Source organism: Perca fluviatilis, chromosome 18 (assembly GCF_010015445.1).
Source record: "Perca fluviatilis chromosome 18, GENO_Pfluv_1.0, whole genome shotgun sequence".
In the NCBI taxonomy this organism is placed as follows: domain Eukaryota; kingdom Metazoa; phylum Chordata; class Actinopteri; order Perciformes; family Percidae; genus Perca; species Perca fluviatilis.
The window spans coordinates 10,429,765-10,455,851 of record NC_053129.1 but is presented as its reverse complement, the minus strand read 5'-3'; the positions used below and the strand labels follow the sequence as shown (position 1 = coordinate 10,455,851).

Genomic DNA, 26,087 nt, shown 5'->3' with positions numbered 1-26,087 from the left:
GGCGTCATATCGTCAGGGGGATTATGGGATTCCATGACATCTTGGTCACAATAAAGGAAACGTCACACTCCAAAGGATAACATGTAGCTAGTTTATATTGGCAATATTACAGTTAAATAAAAGTGTCTGCCTGTGGCTTATGTGAAGGATAGAGTCTACTAGGCTCTGTCAATTCTCTATTAGATACAGGGGAGCTCAGTGGAACACTTATTTCCACACTGCATTTCAGTCAATTTCTGTCAAAAATGATTAAAAAAAAGAGGCTTAGGAACCAAATTTAACTGTCTGTATTGATCTGAACTGTTGATACAGTATCTGAATTTTGTTTGGCCTTCATGTCTCTCATTACTCACGCATCCTCATTTTATCTATATTTTTTTGTAATTCATTTTATGCCTTTGTTGTTTCATGTAGCCAGTATTATGCTTGTTTGTTGTTGTTTTGTTAATCCCATGCATATTTGTGTTTAATTTGTAGATTTCAGGACTTTTGTAATTGCTCACAATATTATTTTGTTTTCTCTTCCTTGCAGGTGAGATTCCTTCGGTAAGCCCCCCTAGGGGTTTTCTTAATCTCGCCTGCACAATCTTCCTTTTATTTAAATTCACTGTTGTGTTTCTGTTGTCTGGATTTTATTGTGCAAATAAATAAATACAAATTAATAAAAACAAAATTAACATTACTCTCCAGCTAACATGATACAGCATACAACACGTAACGTAATCCTAATACAGTAGGTGCAGACTCCACCCACAGGTGCTGCGCTGTGTTCATAAATCCTCAAGCATAAAGTATGTAAATATACAGAGAAGGTAGGACATGGATGGGAAGGCACTTTAAGAGAAACAGCTTAGAAGATTTTGCGATAAAATGACCCTAACCCTTTTGAAGAATGCCCAAACCGTAGGTCATACTTCCATACAGTCTGATTAGCTGTTGTGCAATAGCCACTGAAGTACAGATTAGGCCCATTATAATACATTCAGCTGACATGTGTGCCGATAGGGCTGGAGCCAGCTGAGTCAGCCTGAGTGTGGTGAGCTGCTGCCACCCAGAGGACGAGGAGCTCCTCAGGGGAATGCAGCAGCGGTTCTCAGCTGTTTATGTTTACAAGCAGTCTTGTACAAAGTACTTGAAAGCAAAACTTGAGTAAAAGTACAAGTATCTTACCAGAAAATGACTTTGGTAGAAGTTAAAGTCTCCTTTTAGAGTATATAGAATATATTCACTCTACTTAAGTATCAAAAGTCATTTTCGGATATTGCAGTTTTTTCTCAGTCGCGTTGGTACATTTCTCAGATCAGAATTGAAATTCTCAAAACGACCTGTTTTTTATCTTCACATCATTGTGTCACTTGTGCACATCAAAAAAGCAGTTTCTCATTTATTTGAGCAAGTTGCAAATGCTTTGGTACATCCATGCAAATGATTATGTACAATTCTCTGCTGTTTCCCACATTATCCATTGCTTACTTCATGTTGATCAAAATGTATTATAATGGGTCTCTGTTGAATAGTCTCACCCCCCCACCTCACCCCCCCCCCCCACAACATTTAAGCATTAGTTCATAGCATAAGTCTTTACATGCTAAATGGTTGAACAAGTTGTCATAATATGTCAAGCATATTTCTATACATTACCATTAGACTTTTTTTCTACTTTCCACACTGCATCGCAAGAGAAGATTTTGTGTATTTTGAATTTGTGGCCCAACAGACAGGAACGTCAGGAGGTGTAGGAAGACTGCGCTGTAATTCCTACAGCACTGCATGTACAGTTTTCCCTAAGGAGATTGTCCTATGTTCACATTTTTTTAAATATTTTTTTTATTTGTGCTACGCAGTGCTGTCTTTTCCTTTCTGTATCGCAATGACATGGTCTGTCAACAAATTACAGTACAAACAGTAAAAGCGTGAATAGGAATCTTGTCCAGTCTTTTGCAATCAAACCTACAATTTACAATAATTGTCATCAAAACTTTAGCACTTTACACTGTTATATTGACAGCATGACTAAGCAATTTGACTGTCTTATCTTATCTGTACACAATGACACAAGGACTGGTCATTCTGATGGCACTGACATGTTCGTTGACACAGATATTTACTTTTGGAGAGATGAACCAAGGATTTTGAGCAAGAGACTGGCTTTTGCAGGTAATTGCACTCTTTATTATTTGATAAATCCTGTATTAGAAGATGGGCCATTTTAGTGTAATATCTTCATAGTCTGAACACAGGGGGATTCAGATGGTAAGTCAGAATCAGAAAAAAAGATTTATTGCCAAGTGAGTAAGACTTACAGTACAAGGAATTTACCTTGGTGGTTGGTGCATACATTAACAAACATATTAAACATTAATATGAAATCATAATTTCTTATGACATCACGATGAATACTTCACTACTGCAACAGTTATGGCAACAAGCAACCGCCACCAGGTGTCACTTTTGGACAGTTTTACACAGTTGGACAATTTGTATGGCATTTAACTGTAGACATGTTGTGTGACAAACTAATCATTCCCAAAGGAGACATTTTCATTATTGCTCTTTTCAGCATGGCAGCAGGCCGATCAGAGGTCAACTCTTCATCGGAGCACACCCAGTGTCATAAACAGCTGGACCCAAATAGGGCTGCAACTAACGATTACTTTCATTGCCAATTCATCCGTCGATTATTTTCTCGAATGACCGATTAGTTGTTTGGTCTATGAAATGTTTAAAAAAAAAAAATTTGAAAAATGTGGGTGTTTCCCGAAGCCCAAGACGACATCCTCAAATGTCTTGTTTTGTCCACAATCTCACAGATATTCCGTTTACTGTCACAGAAGAGTGAAGAATGTTATAGAAATAGAAATTATAGAAAAAATATTCACATTTAAAAAGCTGAAATCGGAGATTTATAAAAAACTTTTACATAAAAAAAATGACTTAGGGCGCCCGGTTAGCTCTGTTGGTAAAGCGGGCGCCCATATACAGAGGTTAATTCCTCGACGCAGCGGGCTCGGGTTCGACTCCGGTCTGCGGCCCTTTGCTGCTTGTCATTCCCCCCTCTCTCTTCCCTTTCATTTCTTCAGCTGTCCTGTCGAATAAAGGCCTAAAAATGCCCCAAAGAATTATCTAAAAAAAAATAAAAAATGACTCAAACCGATTAATCAATTATCAAAGTGTTTGCCGATGAATTTATAGTTTACAACTAATCGATTATTCGGTTGATTGTTGCAGCTTTAGACCAAACAGTCAGTGGATAGACTGGATAGTGAAAAGGTCTGTCTTTGTCACATAACTTTCCATTGACCTTTTTAATTACTGTCTTTAACTAAAGTATGTGTTCACAATGTCACAATACAGTCTGCATGGAGCGCTGCTCGGCTGTGGAGAAAGTGTCCCTCTAGTGCTCTTCAGTTTGGGACCCTACTACCTTCAACCTTTTTTTTAAACTATGTATTTTCAATGGTTGTAGCTGCATGTGTAATGTTTCCTCCCTTGGGAACTACAGTAGTGAAACAAGCAGTGATAGTTTCAGTGTTCGCTTTCACTGACCTATTTCCATCATTAGGATAAAATGTGTCATAGTCGCATATCATGATACAACACATCAGCGGATAATCATAACATGTAGTATAGTTGCTGGACCAGAGCTTGTGACCGGGAGGGAAGTTGCCGGTTCAATCCCCAGACAGACAGGATAAAATCTGGGTGGGGAAAGTCCCTCCCTCATTACCACCACTGAGGTGCCCTTGAGCAAGGCCCTTAACCTCCAACGCTCCAGTGGAGCTCAGTGGCCAGCAGATCAGACTGTGGTACTGGGCTCTTAGCTAACCTCCCCTGAATAAATAAAGGTTAAAAAAAATAATAATAATAACTTCAGTGCAAGTCAAAGCATAAAAATCGGCTCACGTAAAAGTAGCTCATTTAAAATTTACTCAAAGTGAAAGTTACTTACAGATATACAAATTTTGTTATATTTATACTTATTTAAATAAATCACCATCTTTTGCAATTTGATAAGGGCCCAAAGCCAAAAAAGCAAAAAAAAGAGTCCAAAAAGCGTTCAAAAACCTAAAAAAAAAAAAACGTTGCAAAAAAGATTTTTGATTTGAGTTTGATGACAGATATTTTGACAAAACAATGCTAGAGCTTTTTAATTTCCTTTTTTTTTCTTTTTTTTACTCAGTAAGGCATGTGATTTTATATGTAGCAAAGTACAATACTTCAAACATAACATACTGTACTTAAGTAAAAGTAAAATTACAGATTCTAAAAACGACTCTAAAAAGTAAAATTACACAAGAAAAATACTCAATTACAGTTCCATGAGTAATTGTAATTTGTTACTTTCCACCTCTGTGCTGGACAGAGTAATAAACACACATACTGACTGGGTCTGAAAGTGTGTGGGTGGGTGTGTAAAGTTACTGTAAAGGAAACTCCAGCGGGTGTGGTAGTGGAAGACGTGGGTGTACTCTGACCCCCATCCTCTAACCTGACTTGCCCTTGTAGTCCTGTGGAGGTGTGTTTACACTGTACATACTGTACCTTCAGCCACACTGCTGACAACAATGAGCTCCAAACATTTCCCACATCACAGGCTCCAGCATTCGTCGTGGCAACCTGATACTGCAACACACACACACACACACACACACACAGAAGTAAAGCATCAGCAAGCTACATGAGGCCTTGAAAAGACTGAAAAGACTGTACGTTTTGACTGTAGAGCCTTGACATTTTAAAGGCGTGTGTGTGTGTGTGTGTGTGTGTGTGTGTGTGCGTGTGTGTGTGTGTGTGTGTGTGTGTGTTTCTTTTGCTTTGCATTGCAGCCCAGGGCCAAGTATGAAAGCCCCCCGCCACTCATTCTAAAGACCCACTAATGTTCAAACATGCCTTTGCTTTCATCCATCAATCTTAGTGCTGGCTAAGGCCAGCAGCTACAAGCAGGCAGTTTCCTATGATGTGACGTATACCCCAGCCTGGTTATGAACATTACAGTATGAGGACAAAAGTAAAAGATTTTGGTTGTTTAACAGAAACAGCTCAAGTGCACAAGTTATAAAATAAGTTCTGAAATTCCTAATTCAAAATTGCTTATTTTGGGCTGCAACTAACACTTTCAATATAGATTATTCTGTTGTTTATTTTCTTGAATAAGTAACAGTTTTTTTTATTTTTATGAAATGTAAAATAAATAGTGAAATATGCCAATTATACTTTCTTAGAGACCAATATGACTCCTTCAAATCGCTAGTGTTGTCTGACCAATAGACCAAACCCCAAAGATATTCACTTTACTATCACTTTGCTAGCTTGCCTGTATGTTTTCAACTTTAACTTAATCTTTTCTTCAAGTCTTTTGCTATCTATGTGAAGTTAAGTAATGATTATTCTATTTACTTGCACTGACACTCACTATGATACCATTGCACCTTTCTGCATTTTTCCCACAGCGCTCCTTTAAACATGCTACAATCTAACTTTTACTGTAAGGGCACACTATTGATATCTTCCTTTGTATTTTTGTAGTATGTATGTGTGTGTGGATGTCATATGTCTGCCTATGTGTATGTATGATGTGTATAAGCTATTGGACACCTTAATTTCCTTCTGGATAAATAAAGTATCTCTTTCTATCTGTCTGTCTATCTATCTATCTATCTATCTATCTATCTATCTATCTATCTATCTATCTATATAGGCTATGACAGAGACAAGCAATAGAAATCCTCATATTTGAGAAGCTGGTACCAGCAAAAACGATGGAGAAGATGAATCAATATACATATGCAACTGGTTCTTAATTTTCAGTCAACTGACTAATTATCTAATCAACAAATTCCACATCCTGAACATGATCGAAAATGATGCTTAGATACAGTAATGAGGGAAGGATACAGGTCATTTGGATGTGGATTTGTATATTTGGGTGTATGTTTGGGCCTCCTGTGAGTACGTGGACCAGCTTTTGGCAATGTTGACTATGGCTTAAAGATGTTTATCAGAGCACTGGAGTTGGTTCTTACCTACTGTCTATGGTTCTTACCGGTAACACTTTTTAGAGCACTTAAACAACGTTTCTTAAACAAATAAAACACTGGGAGAGGTAAGATGGAAATGTAACTGGAATCCATAAAGAAAGTACAATTTGCATTTTCATGTGGTCAAAAAAAAAGCATAAACATAAGAAAGAATACACTGGAAATGAAAACACTGGAACATTACAAGCTTCGTACATCTTTTGTGTTTTTATTATAACAGTTCAAGAAATCTTTGCCACGCGCTGCATATAGGAAATAATTTGCACATAGAAAAAAACAAAAAAAAAAACAATAGCGGATTTAATTGGCTGATTTCGCACTGTCCCTAATATTGACCAATTACAAACGTGAATGGGTGGGGCTTGAAACTCGATTTTTTTTCTTCTTCGTTTTTCTGGTGCCAGAGGGAACAGAGGGAGGGGTAAGTGCTCAGAGTGTTGTTGTCTGTCGCTGCTGGGGACAGACAGAGCTGGCCAAGGTCGGTGAAAGTACTGCTGAGACCAACATAACATCTTAAAAAGTACTACCCCAAGAGACATACAGGTGAGTTTTTGTTTTAAACCAACTTTTACTCGTGTTTAGTGGGCGCTAAATTTGGTTTACGTCACCTGGTGTCGTGCCAAATTTTGTTTCCCCCGTCAAATCAGTTGACTGTCAAACGAGTTCACATGGGAAGAGATGCCGGGGAGGAAGCGCTAACTTGCTAGCTAACATTAGCTCCTTCTGTGCGCTGAAATTAGTTCTGTGGTGAAGCGTTGTGCGAGTGTGACTAGACTTTTATTAACTTACCTCTCGTGCACTGTTTAGGCTCTCTGACTGTTTTATTGAAGAAGTACCCTTTGCTGGGTTTGCTTGACAGCAGTGCCCGGGCTAACAGGCGGATCCTGGCTAGCCAGCAAACTTAGCCTTGCAAGTAGCAGTCGAAATTGAGCCACATTGCATTTGAGTTTTCCCAATGATTTGGTTATTGCTTTTTTTTTTTTTTTCCGATCCTTAATTGCTTGAATGAGTGAAGTGAGTGAGGGTGTGCAAAATGAAATGCTTTGGGACCCTTGTTTGCTCCAAGTTATAACAATTTAACAACTCTTTCCATCCGCAATCACTGCGTTCAAACAACTGTGTAGCGTTCACCACTAACTGACCTCAATGTGCTGTAGGCTACTTATACAGGCAGGTGGTTGGAAAATAACATGAGTTGTTTACTTCCTACTGTTTTTTAACGTGTGAATTTCTCAACCTGTCTAACCGGGGAAAGAGCCCTCTTATAGTTAAATATTGTTGGGTCTCAGACAGACTACGGTTGTAGATGCCCGACAACAGCAGCTGCTTCTTTCTCTTCTCTTGACATGAGCTGCCAATGAGTGACTCTATTTCGCCCCATTGTATGTTATTGCAGTACACACTCCATTACATCGAGCTAGAGCAATACATCATTGTCCATGGTTCATTCAGTCCTGTATTATGAGTCAATGCAGTGTTGAGGTGTAGATGGTGGTACCCAGTAAAGCTCAGTATGTGGTGGTGGTGGTGGGGGGCTAAAGTTAAATGGTTGGTATTGATTGTTTAGGAAATTAGTCATGCCTAAGGATTTTCCAAGAAACTGAGTCCACATTGGTCGGCTGTTTGAAACCCAGCAACACTGAATCGTGGGAACCGGTTAACTATCCAATGTAAGGGGTCTTAAAAAGTGTCAGGACACAGTTAGTTACATATTTGTCGCCAGCTTAACCTTTTTAAAACCAGCTTGTGATATAGGTTGGTTCTGAGATCGTGGCTCTAAGTGCACTGAAATGGCGCTCTTTTGTTGGAGGGGACATACAGCAACAGCTGCACTCTTTAACAACTGTGTGTGTGTGTGTGTGTGTGTGTGTGTGTGTGTGTGTGTGTGTGTGTGTGTGTGTGTGTGTGTGTGTGTGTGTGTGATATATGTTTTGTGTCAGTTGGTATGCCAGCCTGTAATTGCAGCATTTTTAGAATGCTGGTTGATTTCTGTCACTTATTAACATACTAGACAATGGCTGTGGATGAACCTGATCTGTCATGGAAGAAGCTAAAAATGCTTTGCATGTTCTTTGCATTGCCTACATGTAGTCTAGTTGTGCGCCGCAGCATTCACTTTAACACCACGGGGGACAAGTTGGGGCACGCAGGGCTTCATACAGCCCCTAAATGAAGGCGCCAAGCCATTACTATGAGCAGCAAGATATGAAAAGAATCTCATATTATGCGGCACTTACAACCATATGTAAACAAAGCCTGGTTTTGTTTTGGTGTTGGCAATGATTACTCATCTGATAAGCTTATACGTTGTTACAAGTGTGCGGCTAATGTAAACTGACTAATCACTTTATGCTGGGTTTTGTGTGGCGCTTGTGAACCATGTAAAGCTTTCAGATGCTGAAGAGAGCACACCGAAAAGAGCAAAAGACATGTCAGACTTTACAAATGTGTCTTGGCAGAGTCTGAATGCAGTGTGTGTGCTTGTGGGGGGGGAGCTCTGGCAGAGCAGCACTATAGCTGTTAGATTGCAGTTTAAACTCTTGTAGTTTTGGTCTCTCACCGCTCAGTGTTTGCGTCTGTGACAGAAAAACAGGATATGGCATCTCACGCCCTCTCGATCACTGGCATATATTTTTTTTTTTTTACACTGTGGTTTTTAACCTGCCGTTGCATTACAGGTTGCCTGAGGCAAGCGTGGGGGAAAGCCTTTGTGTTGCATCGCAGTGTTTCTTTTGTACTTATTTAGCACTGCTAGGCTGCCACAAAAAGAGCACTGCCACAACTTTGGAAGAAAAATACAATAAGAATGGAATGCATAAATACTAACCATAGACAAGTACTGTATGTTGAAGATGTTAAGCATTAATCATTTGATCATTTGCAACGACCACAAGAATCAAAACTGGACCAGAATATATGGATTGATGTCAAACCTAAAGCAAAACTACTAAAGCAACTCATGCTTCACATCACTTTTAGGTTGAATATGTGTTGTCATGATCAAAGAGACACATGATCCCCCCCCCTGAAATACAGTTAGCAAGCTGGCATTGATGCTACCTTCTGATGTGTGAAATATAATGACAGCCACAGCCATTACAGTCGTATTACAAAGAGGCATCCAGCTACTGAAATGCTGCTTAAAGCTCTCACCCGGCCAGATAAAAAGGTAATGTGATATTTGCTGTTAAGCTGTTCTCAAACTCCAAATGCTTGCAGCAGCGGTTTTTGTTTGTTAAGAGTCCAACTATGAATCCCAAGTTGCTTTGCGACACTAAAATGAGAAATCCCAAAGGATTTCCTTTCAGCGCTGCACACTGCGCCAAGTCTGATATCTGATTTTTGGTTTCAGCTGACCAAGCGGTACCAAGCAGTCTTCTATCATCATTTCACTTTTGACGCCAACTGAGGTTAGCATGGAGCACTGCTGAGACACATTTGATCACTCACTTTTTATTCTGTGTCAACTTTTGGCCAGCATTATAGTTCTTTTTCCTGTGTTTATTCAACTGAAGAATGAGCAGGTCACTGTTGCATCAAGAGAAAAGAAATGGGGGAGCTTAGAGCCTAGAAAGTAACAACAGTTACTTTTAAGCTAACCACAAGCATGGCAAGTGTTTACAGGTATGACCTGGACAAAGTCATTGTAAGGGTTGGGTATCGTTTTTTTTTTTCGTTTTTTTTCTTTCGATACCGGTGCTAAAACTTTTAAAACGATGCCGGTGCCTGAACCGAGGGGGAAAAGAGCACAATTGGTGACATTACTGTAAAGAACGGCTTGTTTCTTGCTAAGGCCATACGATCAAAATTAAATGATTTATTAATAGTGTAATAATAATAACTTATTTCACCAGTAAATTGCTGTTTAACGACAAAAACAACCACCAGATGGGAGAAGGGTATTTTACAATAACACCATTGAATGCACCACGAGGCTTAGGCTACCATTTTCAAGTGAACGCACCGTCTGGATGGTGGTTTACCAACAACGGCAGCTGCAGACTGTTGGAACGTCCCGCTGTTGGAATCCTCTACAGTGAAATACAGTCACACTTCACACTAGGGCTGCAGCTATCAATTATTTTAGTAATCGAGTATTTACCGATCATTTCATTGATTATTCGAGTAATCGGATAAGAAATACTTTTGCTTTACAGTAAACAGCAATAGCAAATATACAAAAGAAGTTTCCTTTTTTCGAAAAAGCTAAATATTTTTTATTGCATACAATAACAGGGATAGATGCTAATATTTTTATGCATGAGCCGCATGGGCCACCAAGCCCCCTCTGTTGGCAAAAGTAAATTATTTTTTTTGGTGGCCCAAATGTAAATCTTTTTCGACCCCCTTCCCCTTCTTGCCTCTGGCTCTTTGCACTGGATATGCAAAAGGGCTGTTCACTAAGCCCAGGTCAATGTGACTGTGCAAAGCTTATAGCAGGGCATTTCAACTACACTGTTCAGGGGGACACATTTTAAGAACGCTAATTCAATCAGGAGAGACTTTGTTGCAGATATGCAAAGGTTTATTGTACATATATGCATAATGAAATGTACGGAGTCTTTGGAGATTGGATAATTTTTAAAGGTGTAGAGAAACAGGACATATCCCTCCGAATGGAGTCTAGACACTGGTGGTGGTGAAGGAGCACAAGGACCAGAGCGAGGGAGTCGACGGAGTTTTTTTACAGAAATTTGTCAAAATTTCAAGATTATTAGCAAAATAATAAACCGTTTTAGAATACAAACCGGAAGCTTTCGTTTTAGCTCGTTTGTAAAACATGGCTATTTGCAGAGTAGCATGCTGTAGGCTAGTTGTGTAAAACCGCGCGGTGGACGAGAGCAAGCAGACGTTAGTTAGCCTACCTTGTGTCGGGTTCGCTCCGCGGAATGGATGACTACACTGGATGTTTTCTGCAGAGCTGATGTGGCAGCATGTTAGCAGCTTAAAATGATCCCAAACTTTCTGTCGTTTCCTCTCGCCTGTCTCTACTATTAACCCCTCACTATTATCGCTGCCTTGCTTCATTTTGTAATCTGTACTGTCAGTCTTGTGTCCAGCGTCAGCCCGTTGTGCGCTAGTAATAATCATCCGTGCGGCGACACAGTGAGCCATACAACGTTAGTGACATTAATTTAACGAAAAATTTTGCATTGAGGATTTTTAGTCATCGAATTATTCAAGTTACTCAAAGAATCGTTTCAGCCCTACTTTACAACGTGTAGCTGTCAGCGTTTTAACAGTTTTTAAGCCAGCTGCTAGCTCACGGTAGGCTAACGCTACCTTCTGCCAAGTGGAGGGTTAACTAGCGTCACATGGAGCGATGCCTCTGTTGCCTTTAACGTCCGTCTCGGAAGCATCAGAGAGCAGCGCAGGCATTTCAGTGGCACCGAAAGCACCGGATTTTGGATCCCAACCCTAGTCATTGTCTCCAAAACTAAAATGACTAAAATAAAATAGGTGAGGTCATAATGCTCTGGATTTAGTTGATTTGTTAGTTCATGTCTACGTTGTGCACATCCTTTCAGGGGAAGCTGTCATTACACTTTGTTTTAATTATCAAAATTTGATTCAGGCGGAACAAACTGGCTAAGAAGTCTCTCGGCTCCTGGCTCTCAGTGCTCGGCTCTCCTCCTGTTGTCAGCCAATAATCGTCCAGTTTGCTGTGGACCCCCCAGCCAGCGCTGACTCAGCCAACGCTGCCATCTGGGCTGGAACAGAAAACCCAACAGACTTCTCACTGGCTCCAGAGCCTCAGATGCTCCGCTAACTGTGTGTGAAAGGGAGAATAAACTGTATACAGTCACGTGAAGACAGAAGTTAACTAAACTATGCATCAATGTGTTTGGACTCAATGTAGGCAGTGTAGGTGAAGAAAAGCACTTAAATAATGTGCCAATAAATAAAGCATCCCTGCTCTGCTTTTCTATGCCTTTACCATATGCATATGAGATGTTGGTGTGACTTCAACTTCAAAAAAAGATCCAATCAAGTGCAGGGCTGGGCGATAGGGAGAAAACCCGATATCACGATATTGTTGACCAAATAGCTCAATATCGATATTGCGGCGATATTCTAGGGTTGACTATTGGTGCTTTAACAAAATATCTTCACACTTAGATTTTAGATAAATAATCATCAGTAATGTGGACATAATGACTAAGGAAAAGGCAAATAATAGAACAGCTAGAACAGTCTGGTAAGTTCAGATAATGGCATCACTTTACTGTAATGCAGCCTTTAAAACCAGGCATAGACAACACTTATGTCATTTCACGATATTACGATATCCAAAATCTAAGACGATATCTAGTCTCATATCACGATATCGATATATTGCCCAGCCCTAGTCAAGTGTCGGGTTGGGCATCGTGTTGATTTTAACAAATCTGATTCCAATTCCGATTCTTCCGTTCGATACCGTTGGAATCGGTTCTCGATGCCCAATCCTAATCAAGTGTAGGTGTACTAATAAGACATTTCTAAGAACTTTACATGTCACAGTAATAAAAAAAAAAAAAAAGATTCCGTTGAGCTGCTGCAGATTTAGGGTCCTGACATTTATTTCACACAGGTAATTAGCGGCGTGGCTTTTCCCCTGGGGCTACGATCCTTTTAGCCCTGTGTATTCTTGTCTTTGAAAGTATTTCTCATGTCACAGAAACCAGTGAGAGTGAATCTTCAGTGAATTATCACACTGTCACTGTTTTTGTTCCGGCGCTCTGCACATATCTGCTTTTTGCGGCTGTGTTGCCTGGAGAAGGCAGCGGTGACCACTAGACTTTTTTTTTCTTTTTTTGGGGGTTCATAAAACAGTGTTTCCTCCAGGTTGATTTAAAAATGTTGCCGCCACGGTATCAGAAATAGGGCAGACGCACAACAGGGTTTCCGCTATGTACACTGCGCACCGCCGCTCCTTCCGCAGAGCTGCGTGCTCTACTGAACTCAAGCAAACTGTCATCCGCTCCCTCTTTCTCTCTCCCCTTCAGGGTGAGCAACTGGAACAGTGACAGGACGTCATCACTCGCGAAGTCATGGCAACCAAATAAACAACAGGCCGAGTACTACTTGTCACTCAATCTTAGGCAAAGTGGCTGTCGGTACACGATCCGTTCTGCCTGCACGAACCGTTCTGCACATGCGCGACACATGCGCGATCCGTTCTGCACATGCGCAAAATGTTCGCGCATGCGCTGTTGTACGAGGATTCACGACACTGCACGATCTGTTCCATGCTTCCGGTCGACAGCCAAGCTAACGTTAGTTTAGCTAACAGCTAATTCGGCTAACCGCTAGCAGAGACAGCATGTAATAACTTTAAAAGACCCTCAAAATAAAACTTGAAAATAACCGTTAACATATATAACAGCTGTTACGTCAGCTCTACTTTACTTGTGCTCATTTAAAATACAGTCACTCAATATTTGTCTTTATTGTTATTACTGTAAAGTCTTGCTAGTCAGTGGAATGCTAACGGGAGGTGATACCTTTGTAGCATCAAAATGGCGCCATAGGAGGTTCGAGTTCTGAAGCGAAGCTTACCCCCTTGGTCGTATCCTCGGTAAAACAGTATTATCTTGCGCATGTGCAGAACGGATCGTGCAGGCAGAACGGATCATGTACCGACAGTGACAAACGGCGACGAAACCCGCGACATGAAAGTCGCACTCACGCGGGGTCCCGTGAAATGTGACCGCTACAGTTTATTGGAAAATAGCATTGCGGACACAGAATTTGATGAATGTAAGGTTTATCAGACCCCAGGTGAGACAAGAAGCTAACGTTAGCGATCGCTGCGGTCCCTCTGCCTCCGACTGCCCGCTGCAGGAGAACGCTGTATTCCTCCGACACGCTGTATTAACGTTACTGTTTCAAAACCGGTTTCCAGGTTAGTGGGGGTGCATACCGCTCCAAACCAACATTAAAAACGTAGTAATCTTCCCTTAGCGTTTAGTTTTGTTGTTAAACTCTGTGTAAAATGAGCGGTGACGTTAAATCACCGGTTTCAGGTAACGGCACCCTACGGTACTGTCTATTTGCTGGATGGTTTGAAGGTAACGGTCGGTAGCTAACATTTGCAGATAAGCCCGTAGACCGTGACGTTATTGTTCCTATTTTGGGACAATGTTTCTGACCGTAGTAGTGGTCATAGTACAGTGTTTCCTCTATGTTGATTTGACCGTGGCGGCCCCCCACGGCAACATGTCTGCCCCCCACGGTATCAGAAATAGGGCTGCATTGTTAGAGTGCATGTCTGAGAATAGCGCGGTCACTCTGCAGAAATAGGGAGAAATGGAAAAAGAGAAGCTGTCCGGATGATAAGTCAGTTGAGATTGTGTGTGTGCGTCCTTGAGAACTGTAAGTCGTATAACTTCCGTTGTCAGTTCCTTTAAGCCTGGTCTTGCAAATTTAAATTAAGTTAACTGGTGATTTTCGTTGTTTGTATTCTTCACATGCGAGCTAAATTGCACGTGGCTGTTGATTCGATATAATAGCGATTGCTCACATTTGTATTTTAGGTGCATTATTTACATGCTGAAGTAGTTACACTGCATTAAGATACTGTAATTAATAGTGGGGTTATTGTTATTTGCTACAGAATGCTTAGCCTATATGTCAAGATCAAAGTTAGCCTATATAGTAACTCAAAAAATACAGTTCAATCACAACAGAAAATATGCCTCATTGTGTGTGTGAATAGAGGTGAATAAATGTATTTGTTTGTTGCAGCGAAGTGTCAGTTCTGTTCCATGGGGGGTGCGGACCTGCCCCCACTGCTAAAAAAAAAAAATCCTAAAGGAAACACTGCAGTGACTGAAAGAATGATGTCGCTGCTGAAAAAAATTCTAGAGGAAACACTGTAAAATGTCCCTGAATTGACGAACATGTAGGATGTTACTGCAGACCTTCCTGTAATCTTGCAGCGTCTGCTGTAATTATTGTATTACGTATTCTTATCAGCTGGAGCGTGCAGTGCGTGCTCGACGCCGCTCTTTGCAAAGCGTTGTCGTTCAGCAGTGTGGACGCTCACATCATTCTAGGTATGTTTATCGTTCTAGTTATTGTTCTTGGTGTGGATGGCCCTTTAAACGCTCTTTAACACCTGTGCTTTTTCCAACAATGATGAGGCAAAATGTCTGCTGTGAAAAAGGCCTATGACTCAGGGTCATCATTTTAGCCATAATTGTGTACCCACTTACACAAGGAGCCTTTTCAGTCCCACAATTTGGCAAAGCAGGATTAATAAATCTCAGCTGTTAGAACAGCTTATCTCTTAAAGCTTAAAGTGTTTTTAACAGTTAAGCAACCAGTGTTCACTGTTCACCGAGACTAATGTCCTCCAGTCAGAATTCTATTCAAATGTTTGTATTCATTGTTGGTCTCGATCCCCTCCTGTTTTTCATTTTTTTTTTTTTTTTTATTACTTTCAGGAAATTAGTTATGTGTGTGTAGTCGACCATGGCTGTGTCACAATAAAACACCAGGCGAAATCACTGTCTGCTCCGAGTTCCTGTTTAATCCCATTCTAATCAGCGGCACAACTGACAACTCTCTGTAAGTCTGTTTGCTGTGCACTCTCAGTAGGCCCTCACTGGCCGCTATTGTGCAGAGGCCGTGCTTGTAATTCTCGGTCCTGTTAAGTTTATTGCCCCTCAAGTGCTCCAATATTACTGCTACTATGTTTGTTTGTTTTCCTTTGGTTTGTCGTAATGTTGTTTGCTCATGTAACAACATACACTCCCCACAGAAATCATTCAAGCTTGTTTTATGGTCGGAAACTGAATTCTTTTGGTTCACTAAGAGGCTTTCCAACCCTCCCCATCTTTCAAAACACAGCCCACGTGTGCTAATGCACAGCTATGTTTAACAATGTTTTTTTATCTCACAGTTAACTTATCTGCTTTGAATATTGTGATGATATTCAATGTGATGCTGCCTCATGTCAGAGAAGTAACCTGTTTTTGAAACCTGAGTGGTGATACGACTGGCTCATTTAAAATGCACACCATCTGCCCTGTTGATTTTTTTTTTTTTTTTTTTTTTTTTTTTTGCAAACTTCTTTCAATAACCGGCTTCTTTGCTTTGGCATTTTATTTATGCACAAATGCCCAAAGCTCATGCTTTCTAGGCCACTGGAAAATTGGAAAGCTTTGGAAAATGTGTTACAGTACAGAGCTAAGTTGAAAGACTAAAAACTACAAGATAAACTGATTGAATTAGTCTCATCCTTTCAGTCCTTGTCACCTGTCCTATTTATGTCATGTTACTGAGTGATTATATTTATGATGCACAGGCTTTATAGTTCAGCAATTTTGTTCAAGTAATTTTTATTTATTTTTTTACAGTTGATTGCCATTTAACAAACGTTGTCACACTTCTGCTCTGTGAATCACACTTTCTAGTTTATGAAGTGAAATTACCTGCAAGCCACTTCTCTTTTGCTGGCACAATGCTACTGCCAGATCTGTGTTTTTAAAAAGCATATATTTAGTTGGAATGTAAAAAGGTGCGTGATACAAATATACAACAATATGCATCAACGAGTGGACCACTAGCTGAATTTATAAAGCATAATATTTAGCCTTGGCAATGATTAGAGAGCTGACCGTGTGCTGCCGCCCCACCTGTTTTTCTGCAGTTCCACAGCTGGCAGAAGGATCCTGGCCTCTGCCTCTGGCCGGATTTTTGCAATTCAGCAGCACTCACTGATCTCAGCGGCTGCAGGAATCCAGAGATTTGCCTTTTCTTTTTTTTTCTCACCGGCTTGGTTGTCTTCTGCACGCGTGCCGCCTGATGGTTTGCGTACAGTGTCCCAGCCAACCACACACACACACACACACACACACACACACACACACACACACACACACACACACACACACACACACACACACACACACACGGGGGTTAGCCCTGAAGCTCACTAACTTAAAGGGGACATATTATGCTTTTCTGTATTTTCTGTCATATTTACAATGTTATAATGTTGGATTTTCATGTTAAACATGGCCAAATAAATGAGGTAAATGTATTTTAGAGAAATCCCTGTGAGCTAAAATGCTCAGATTTCCAACTGTCCTTAACGCTCCGGTTTCAACAGTTGTTTTTTATTTTATTTTTATTTTTTTAAACTCTTGGCTAAGTGTTACGCAACTCTAAACCGGCCTTCTATGATTGGTCATCTGCTCCAGGTAGGCATGACTGTAGTGTTTTTTTTTATCTTTATTTAATTTTTTTATTAAGCTACTGATGTGATAACATGTAACTACATGCTAACGGCAGTAAGATATGTCATCTTGGCTGCTAGTGTTGTTAAATTCCCAATTCCGGGTCACATTACTCCTGAAACATTACCGGTTACGTCGTATTTAGTTTAAAAGCCTTTATCTGTTTTGTTTTTTTGACTGTAGAAAGTGCTGCTATATTCTATCAGTGTCCACTGCTAAACTATAGTAGCTACATGCTAACAGCAGTAAAAGATGTCATCTTGGCAATGTTGTTAAAATTCTCCCCAATTTCGGGTGGCATTACTGCTGAAACATGTCCGATTGGGTAGTGTTTGGTTCAGAATTCATCTGCGATTTTTGACAGTAGAAAGTGCTGCTTCGTTCCATCACAATCTAACGTTAACCTAGTGCTAAATATTAAGTAGCTGCATGCTAACGTGACATAGCTTTAATCGTGGTGGCCAATGCTGGTCAATTCTCCCTAATTTCGTGTCACTTTAATTTCGGGTCATTTTACTGCTGGGACATGTCCGGTGGTATAGCATTTGGTTTAGAAGCCTTTATTGGTGATTTTTCACGTACTAAGTCCTGCTCCTTTGCATTAGCTCCAGCTTCAACTAGTGAAACAACAGCGGAGGCTGCGACGGAGCGAAGATTCCAGGAAACACTCTGTCCAATCGGAGCAGACTGGGTTTTTTTGGGAGGGGGGCTTAAAGAGACAGGCTCTCATACGGATGGTGAATACAGGTGCAGCAGCAATGGGCAGTATGAGAAGAATAAAGTTTTTGTTGTTGTTTTTTTTAACATTAAAGCATGTAAACATGTTCTAGTACAAACACAAAGTGCAAGTATTATCCTGAAAATGCTGTATAATACCCAAAAAAAATAAAAGTCAGCCCTTTAAGGTGGGCTGACTTTTAAGGTGGGCCAGCTATTCTCATTTCAGTTACAAGCTGCTCCTACCAAGCTTTGCTTTAGTGGTCTCTCCCTCGCTGCAACTTACAACCACTAAGCTTTATGCAAATAATTGCACGATGACGTCCCTTATATGCAAATGAGCATATGATGGCATGTCATGTTCTGTAATATTGTAATTAATTGGGTTAGCATTGGGGCTGCACAATATATCGTTTTTTTTTTTTTATCGTTATCGCAATATCAACTTGTGCAATAAACGCATTGTGAAAGGCTACGACATATCGCGAAAGACACTCAGTTTATAAAATATGTAGCGGTTATTTTTTTTTTTATTGGTGCCTTTTATGTTCAAGTCAATAAATTAATTTTTTTTAAATTCAACAAGTTGTATTTTAGCAGAGTACTAAAAGCAGCAGAAAGGCAGAACTGAGTACACTTTAATATTTTGTGTATTAATCTCAAGTGATGTCGTTACCACAATATTCAACAACGTTATCGCATATCGCTCATATGCCTTAGTTAGCATTCCACCCCCACCAAAACAAATTACAAAAATGAAAGCATAGTAAGTAGGAAAATGGCATTTGGCCTAGATATGTTGCATGACTACCGAGTGAGTGAGTTGATCACACCAACAGACCTGTCTGATGACCAATGGCCCGGTCTGTAAAGGTCAAGTCTCGTCTGCTAGACCAATCTGAAGTGATTCACTCTAATCCAGAGCCAGCGTTTACAGAAAGCCATAAATAGGTTTGCTATCGTAAGGAACACCCCTGTCCACCACTCCCTGCGCTGGTATAGCCAGTCTTTGCAGACATTACCCAGAGACCATTTCTCTGAGCTGTGAAAAACAATCTCAGCATCTTGTATCCTCTATCTCAAAATCTATCTATCTTCAAATATGAAGCTACTGTATTTTGTGGTTATGACTGTTAAGACTGTGCCTTTGCTGGGTGCAGTGACTTGTTTTTTGTATGGATCAACAAATAAGAATTAGCATATAAGTTAGTGAGCTTTAAAGGTGCTGGTAGGTGGATTGTGTTCCCTTCAGAGAGGGCCAGGTTGGCTGTTTCCATTTTGCTAAGCATACCAGCTGCTAGCTGCAGATTCACATTTAGCTGAAAGAGATGAGAGAGTTATCGATCTTAGTCATCTAATTGGCAAGAAAGCCACTAAGCTTATTTCCCAAAGTATTGAAGTATAGAAAGTTGTTTTACTTTACTGCTTAGTAGGGCTGGGTATCGGTACTCAATACTTGTAATGTATCAACCGAAATTACCCAGTACCTAACCAGTCAAAAGATACCTGCATTCGATTCTTTTTGTACCCAGATATAGAAAAGAATGACTATTTGAATGGTTTTGCTCGCTATGGTTAGAAGAAAGTAGAAAAAAGGCCCTAAACATTATCCAGTCATGATATCGCAATACCGATAACTGACAATATATTGCACAGCTCTAGTTCCCTTCCCTCTAATGCAAGAAATGTACGTATCCACCTAGAGTTTTGCAAGTGGCTTTGGATAAATGCATTTATCAAATTTACTTTTTGTCTGAAAACATCAAAGCAGACTTGAAGTATCTGCAAAAATGTCAGAATTTGTTAATTTCATAATTTGTAGGTCCTTTTTATGGCAGTAGCACACCTGTTTGAGTATATCAGTTAGGGTGATCTTGCTACCAGGGTCGTGGTAGCTTCTGTTAGCCTAGCTCGGGTGCCTCCACCCAGCAGAGAAGGAGCCTGTAGTGGTGTGGAGATTGCTTGATGCTCTCACATACACATTCGGTAACACTGGTTTCACACAAGACTCAGTCACACACAGACATGGTTCCCTTTGTATCTGCAGTGCTGTTGACATGCAGGGCTTGGCAGAACAGAAGTGGCATTGAGCAGAGACGTAGGAGGAATTTCTACGCCTGGAGTCCCACTCTACGCTGCAATGGCTGCTAATGGCCAGGCAGCCAGTCTGCCTCCTCCTCCTCTCCAAATACCAAACGCCCTCCTTAACTTTCCTACTTACTTTTTGCCTTGATTTCTTTTCCTTCTTGCATTGTTCTCTTCATTCATGCACTCCTATGTGCCTTGGCAGTCTGTCTCTCTCTATCCCACTTTCATTTTCTCAGCATTAACAGAAGCCCTCTTCCCATTCCCCCCTCCCCCTCAGCTCACTGAACAGAAAAAAAATGCTCACTGTGAGTTTTGTCACTGTTGCCATTATCAGCATCCCTTTCCCTCTCTCCACACCAGGGGCCAGATGTGGAGCAGGGATAGTGGTGAGTTTGTAATGTGCAAGTGTAAAATGAGGCAGCAGGCCCAGCTGACTGAAGCAGTGGGCACACAGAGCCAGCAGCTGAACACAGCCGAGTACTGCAGCAGTGTGCTGCAGTGTCACTCGCTCAAGTGTAGGGTGGGGCATCGTTTTGATTTTAACAATTCTGATTCCGATTCTTCCTTTTTGATTCCGGGTTCTTATCGATTCTTTGAGGTTGAGGTTTTTTTAGGCACACTTTAGAGCGAAGCTTACTGTACTCCATGGCTGCAACACAACAAGCATGGACAACATTTTCCCAAACGATTCCAATAAAGTAACAATTTCCTTGGAATCAAAATTTTTGAAACTGTTCCAAGTTGGAACCGGTTCTCAATGCCCAATACTAATCGTGTGTGTACGTGTGTGTACGTGTACGTGTGACATGCTACGTATGGTTTCTGAGTGAGAGCATTTCAGAGAGCAACAGGAGTACTTAAAAATGAGCTGTGCTTGATGTACGAGTCCTAACTGCTGAAGAGTTCTTCAGTGTGTGTATAAAGTGTTTAGAGCACAGTTAGTAGAGCGAAACAGTTGAATCCTGTGCTGGTATGTGAAGTAGACTGTAAGAGGGAAGGATAACGAGTGTCTATGATACAGCAGAGAGAAGCAAGGCTGCCATTGTGGTGGTGCTGGCCAGGGTTCCCCGTCTCCACCCAGCCCACCCTCTTACCCTTCCTTCCAGCAGCACCCCTATGCCCCCAGCCTGTGTCCATATTAGGGCAAAACTCAGCCAACCTCCCCTGGAGCTGAGCTCGACACCCCAACACACCCTGCTGTCACATTTGCTCCAGCAAAGGGAGCCTAAGGGAGGCGCAGCTCCCCATAACCCAATTTGAAGGCCTGTTTTCCTGGCCAGTCAAAACAGCACAAGGATTTTAAAAAATGGATGGAGAAGGCAAAGGCCAATCTTGTTTTGTTTTTTTAGTGGATGGTGTGTTTTTAAGGTTTACTTTTTAAGGACGTGTAGTTAATGGGCTTAACTTTAGCAGAGCTTGACCATATGCCACTTGGTGATCACTTTGCTCCAAAGTGCCACGTAGTTTCTATGTGCATACAGCCTTAGTTAAGGTAATGGAATCCATAATCCTGGCTGCGTTGGTGCCTAGCTCTACTTATTCTGCAATCATTAACGCTATTGATTTTCATCACAGACTACCCAACTCTACTTATGCCGTTTTTCCATTACATGGTACCTGTTCGCCTCGACTGTACATGCCTTTTTTGATTTTCCAATATGAAAAAAAAAGTCCCTGGTACCTGCTAACAGGTACTTTTTTAGTATCCCCTCCGTCAAGGTTCCAAGCGAGCAGAGGCGATACCAAAAGGTGACGTGAAAACCTGCAGACTACTGATTGGTCGGAGAGAATCGTCACTAATCATTGTGGCGACAGACGGGGGTGTCCTGAACAGAGCCGGCATTTTTAAATGGTTTAGCCAGCGGTGTTTTTTTTTTTTTGCTGCCTCCAGCTTCTTTTGAAACAAAATTTGTTTCCTGCGGCGTCGCTATGACAACCAGCCACACTTGCCTCAGGCATGAGGCGGTACTAAATCTGCAATGGAAAATGGAGGACGGGGCACCGCGGTCGAGCCTAGTATAGTAGAGTCGAGGAGGTACCATGTAATGGAAAAACGCCATTAGTTCTTAATAGTTTAACATAATAGTCACTTGGTACTTCCTCCATGATTGTTTTGCCTCAGCAGGCACAGAGGTAGTGAGTGTGCGCAGATTAAACCAGACCAAAGGTCAAAACCACATAAGTAGATCTTTACTCATTTGGAGGCAAGGGCTCCAGTGCTTCGTTGCCAACTTTATTAGGGTATTTTCCTGGTAAATGCTCACCAATAAGACCAAGTAATAGGATTGGGCATCGAGAACCGGTTCCAACTTGGAATAGTTTCCAAAATTCCAATTCCAACCGAATCGTTTCTCTATAGACCTTTTTCACAGCAGACATGTTGACATGTCATAGTAGGGAAAGCACAGGTGTGTTCAAACCCATTACTGATGGCTGTATTCCACTTAGGAGAGGCCCTGGTATTGTGCATGCTGACTCACTGAAATAGCTACTGGGACACTTGATGGAATTGAGCCATCGTTAAAGTTATCAATTTCAGCTGTGCTTTTCCTACTATGACAAGTCAAAATGTCTGCTGTGAGAAAGGTCCATTGGAATCGTTTCGAATCTGGTCATTGGTTCCACACACGCAAGTTTTAGTTTCCGTGGTTGTTGTGTTGCAGCCATGGAGCACAGTAAGCGACGCTCTAAAGTGTACGTTGAAAAAGCCCGGTAGAACTGTAAATCACCCTTGAATAAAAATAAAATGTTCTCTTATCGGTGAAATAAGCATGTGGCCTGTTTCAACTCCACCCCTCAAAGAATCGGAATCCAGAAATGATAAGAACCGGAATTGAAAGGAAGAATCGGAACTGGAATCAAAATTGTTCAAATCAACACGATGCCCAGCCCCACCAAGTCACTTAGGAAAAACATAAGCAGTCTGTACAAAAGGCATGCTGTTATGCTGTTATGGACTGTACTGGGACTTTGGATAACATTGGTAGTAAGGGACAAACTCGTTAAACAATTGGTTTGTACTTTCTGCCAGTCATTTTCCTACAGAATCCCAAACAGAAGTTATTTTGGGTCATTGGTGTTGATTTTGGTTTCCTTTGGTTTATACAAAGTCCCTCTTAGAGGAAATGGGTCGACTTAACGGACATAAGAACTACTGGGTTAGTGCACAGACATTTTAGACACGGGTTTAACTGTCCTCTTCCTTATCACGTGGAGTCACGCACATTGACAGGTTTGGATGAGTACACACTGGCCAAAGAACTATTGGAGTGTTAAAACGGCTTATTGAAAAGCCCAGGTCTCCATTATATTTAGAATTTCTGACAGTCAAGCGTCAATGTTAAAACAAAAAGTATAGAGTAATGGTGTATGTCCGTGCGTAACAGTCATGGTTCAATACGTACCACACTTTTGGGGTCACAGTTTGATGTGTTTTGGCACAGTTAGGAAAATGAAAGATAACATTTGTTTTTCATTTAAAAACAAAAAGTCAACAATAAATAAAGGGTAATGGGCCTTCTTTCTGTAATAAAAGTAAAGGCAGAAGGCACTCAAAACATTGCATTATGGCCAATAAATAAACTTAAATAGAACTCAATGCACTATGTCAGTAGGTCATTGTAAGTACACTGTGCTCTTCATGGTTGTGAACCTGCAGTGGTAAAAAATCTATCTGTCTATAGATCTATCTAAACGTGGTCTGAATTAGCACTACTGAATATGCTAGGCTAACAGGTAGGGGTAATCTGAGTGGAAAGTTTTTAGATAATGGTCAACAACTCATAACTTGCTAAAGGTCCTTTTAAGACAGTTTGTAAAGTTAAAAAAAACTCACTGTTTACCTTGTTTTTGCGACCAAAATTTGTAAGGGTGCGACTAAGATTTTTCCTAGGTTGCACCGGTGCACCTAACATCCTTGCATCCGCTGCCTCTCCACGAACGAAGCGATGTCGTTTATATCGATATGGTTTAATGTTGCGTTACGTGACCCATTCCTTCTGTAAAGCCGTGCCTGTATTTGGATCTCTCCTCCGCGCAGCCCCGCTCCCATTCACTCGCACACCGGCCGGCTCACCTGCAACATGGAGAGAGACAGCGGCGCCGGTCCACATGCTGACATTTGTCTACATTTTTAATTGTTATTAACACAGCTGTATATTGTTAAGTATGAGAGGGAAACCTGTATTGGTACCAGTGTCTCCGCTGGTAACTCTATGTTATTGCGGCTGCCATGGCGAAAAACACATTAGAAGTTATTGAGTGGAACTACGGTAACTTCAGTTCGTTGAATAATAGCTTGTGAGACGGAGCCTGCTGGACCTGGGCGAGAAATGTGACCCATGGCCACATTATCATAGTTCATACAAATGCAGCGCAGTGACGATACAGACATTTCATAGCCTACACAAGACGTGTGTAACACCGCTGATCCGCATTCGACCCGTGCAGGACCCGTTCATAATGAGTCGGCCGTCACTCTGTGAGTAGCTTGAGTCCTGGATGAATGATCTGGATAAGGTCTGTTGTTGAAAACAATTGAAGGAGCTTTCTCAGCGATATATATTTTTTTAAATATATCCCAGGCTATTTATTTCAGATAATTTACATGTGTTGCAGCTGTATATTTTCAAATTGTCTTTGCATTTTATTTTAATCACATCTGTTTTAATAAAAGAGCTTGTGAAAAGTGGCTTTGACTTAAAACTGAACATTTAGCCTACTTTGTAAAAAATATAAATTAGAGATAGAGAGATATATATTGTGTATCGCCATTCAGACGAAAAATACAGAGATATGATTTTTAGTCCTGGACTAGTGGAAGATCTGATAAGCATCAGTGTGGAGGGGCCCAGCTTGGAGGATTTTGATGCTAGGGAGTGTGGCAAGCTGGTGTAGCCAAGGCCAAAGGGGAAGAAGGCCAAATTACAGGTGTTGGCCATCTGAGGGGCATTTGACAGCAAGGGGGGACCCGCTATAAGACTTTGAGTACAGTATAATTGTTGACATTATATATGTATGTATGTATGTATGTATGTATATGGAGTGTGATTAAAAAGGTGACCTTGAAATTGTGGCCTTAATGGCGATGCAAGGAAAAATTTGGGTGCACCTAAATTTTGTGCTGTGCTGGTGCACCTAAATAAAAAAAGTTAGGCGCACCAGTGCGACCAAGGCAAAAAGTTAGTCTGGAGCCCTGTTAAGAGGACCAACAGAGTCTGTATTTATGTTCTGCTCAAGACACTATGTAGCCTCTAATTAGATTGTATTGAGTTGTAATTACTTGGTTTAATAAGGCATACCACACAGAATGCTGCGTCCCAAACAGTTCATGGCGAATATGTGAACCCTTACACCCATGATAAGGAGAGGAGGAGGAAAATGCTGACACGTGTCGCTTGTATGACAGATGTATCAGCCTATCACAGTCGGTTGCTTTCAAACTGTAGCTTCACTGAGGCATTTTGCTCAGGTTTGGATTTCGCTGTTCCAATATTGTGGCAAGCAGTCAAATCCAGGCGTTAAAAATGTATGTGTTAGCGTAACTTATTGAGTGTGAATTGGATACTGCATCTGCTCCATTCCATAATGATACTGAGCTACAGCCCTGTCACAAGGTCTCCATATCTGATTCCATGCCAAAATATCTGGTAGATAAACTCCCAGGCACAGCCAACATGTAGAAGCATTTGGCTAGTGGTCCTTCTCCTCCATCTGGGATTTTACTGTGTTTGACTAGCAACCACCAGCCTTTTTAAAATGTATTTCTTTTTTATTGGCAATTCTTTGTTCCTTAACATGGAGAGCACAGCGGGCTCTGACTCAGCCTGGGAATGTACTATAAAGGATCAAAACTGAGAAGACTTGTCTTTTTCTGTTTAATCATGTTCCACGTTCAATGTTTTGTAGATCGGTGCTGGGTATCGCCCAAAAATGTCCAGTACCGATACTGTGAATTCGATAAGGGTTCCTGAACAATCCATTTTAACAAAAAGAAATTACATTGTAACACATCACA

At 41.0% G+C, this 26,087-nt stretch overlaps 2 protein-coding genes across 4 annotated transcripts in view; both read left to right on the top strand.

The window, feature by feature from the left end:
* Window positions 1-608, top strand: part of LOC120546776 — a 155,382-nt gene extending 154,774 nt beyond the window's left edge. The window contains exon 6 of the mRNA XM_039781966.1: window positions 533-608. The gene's annotated coding sequence lies outside the window, so the exon portion shown is untranslated. The remainder of the gene's footprint in view (window positions 1-532) is intronic.
* A 5,833-nt stretch (window positions 609-6,441) lies between these two features.
* fam49a (family with sequence similarity 49 member A) overlaps window positions 6,442-26,087 on the top strand; it is a 50,609-nt gene continuing 30,963 nt past the window's right edge. For all 3 annotated transcript variants that reach the window (XM_039782068.1, XM_039782069.1, XM_039782067.1), the window contains exon 1: window positions 6,442-6,581. The gene's annotated coding sequence lies outside the window, so the exon portion shown is untranslated. The remainder of the gene's footprint in view (window positions 6,582-26,087) is intronic.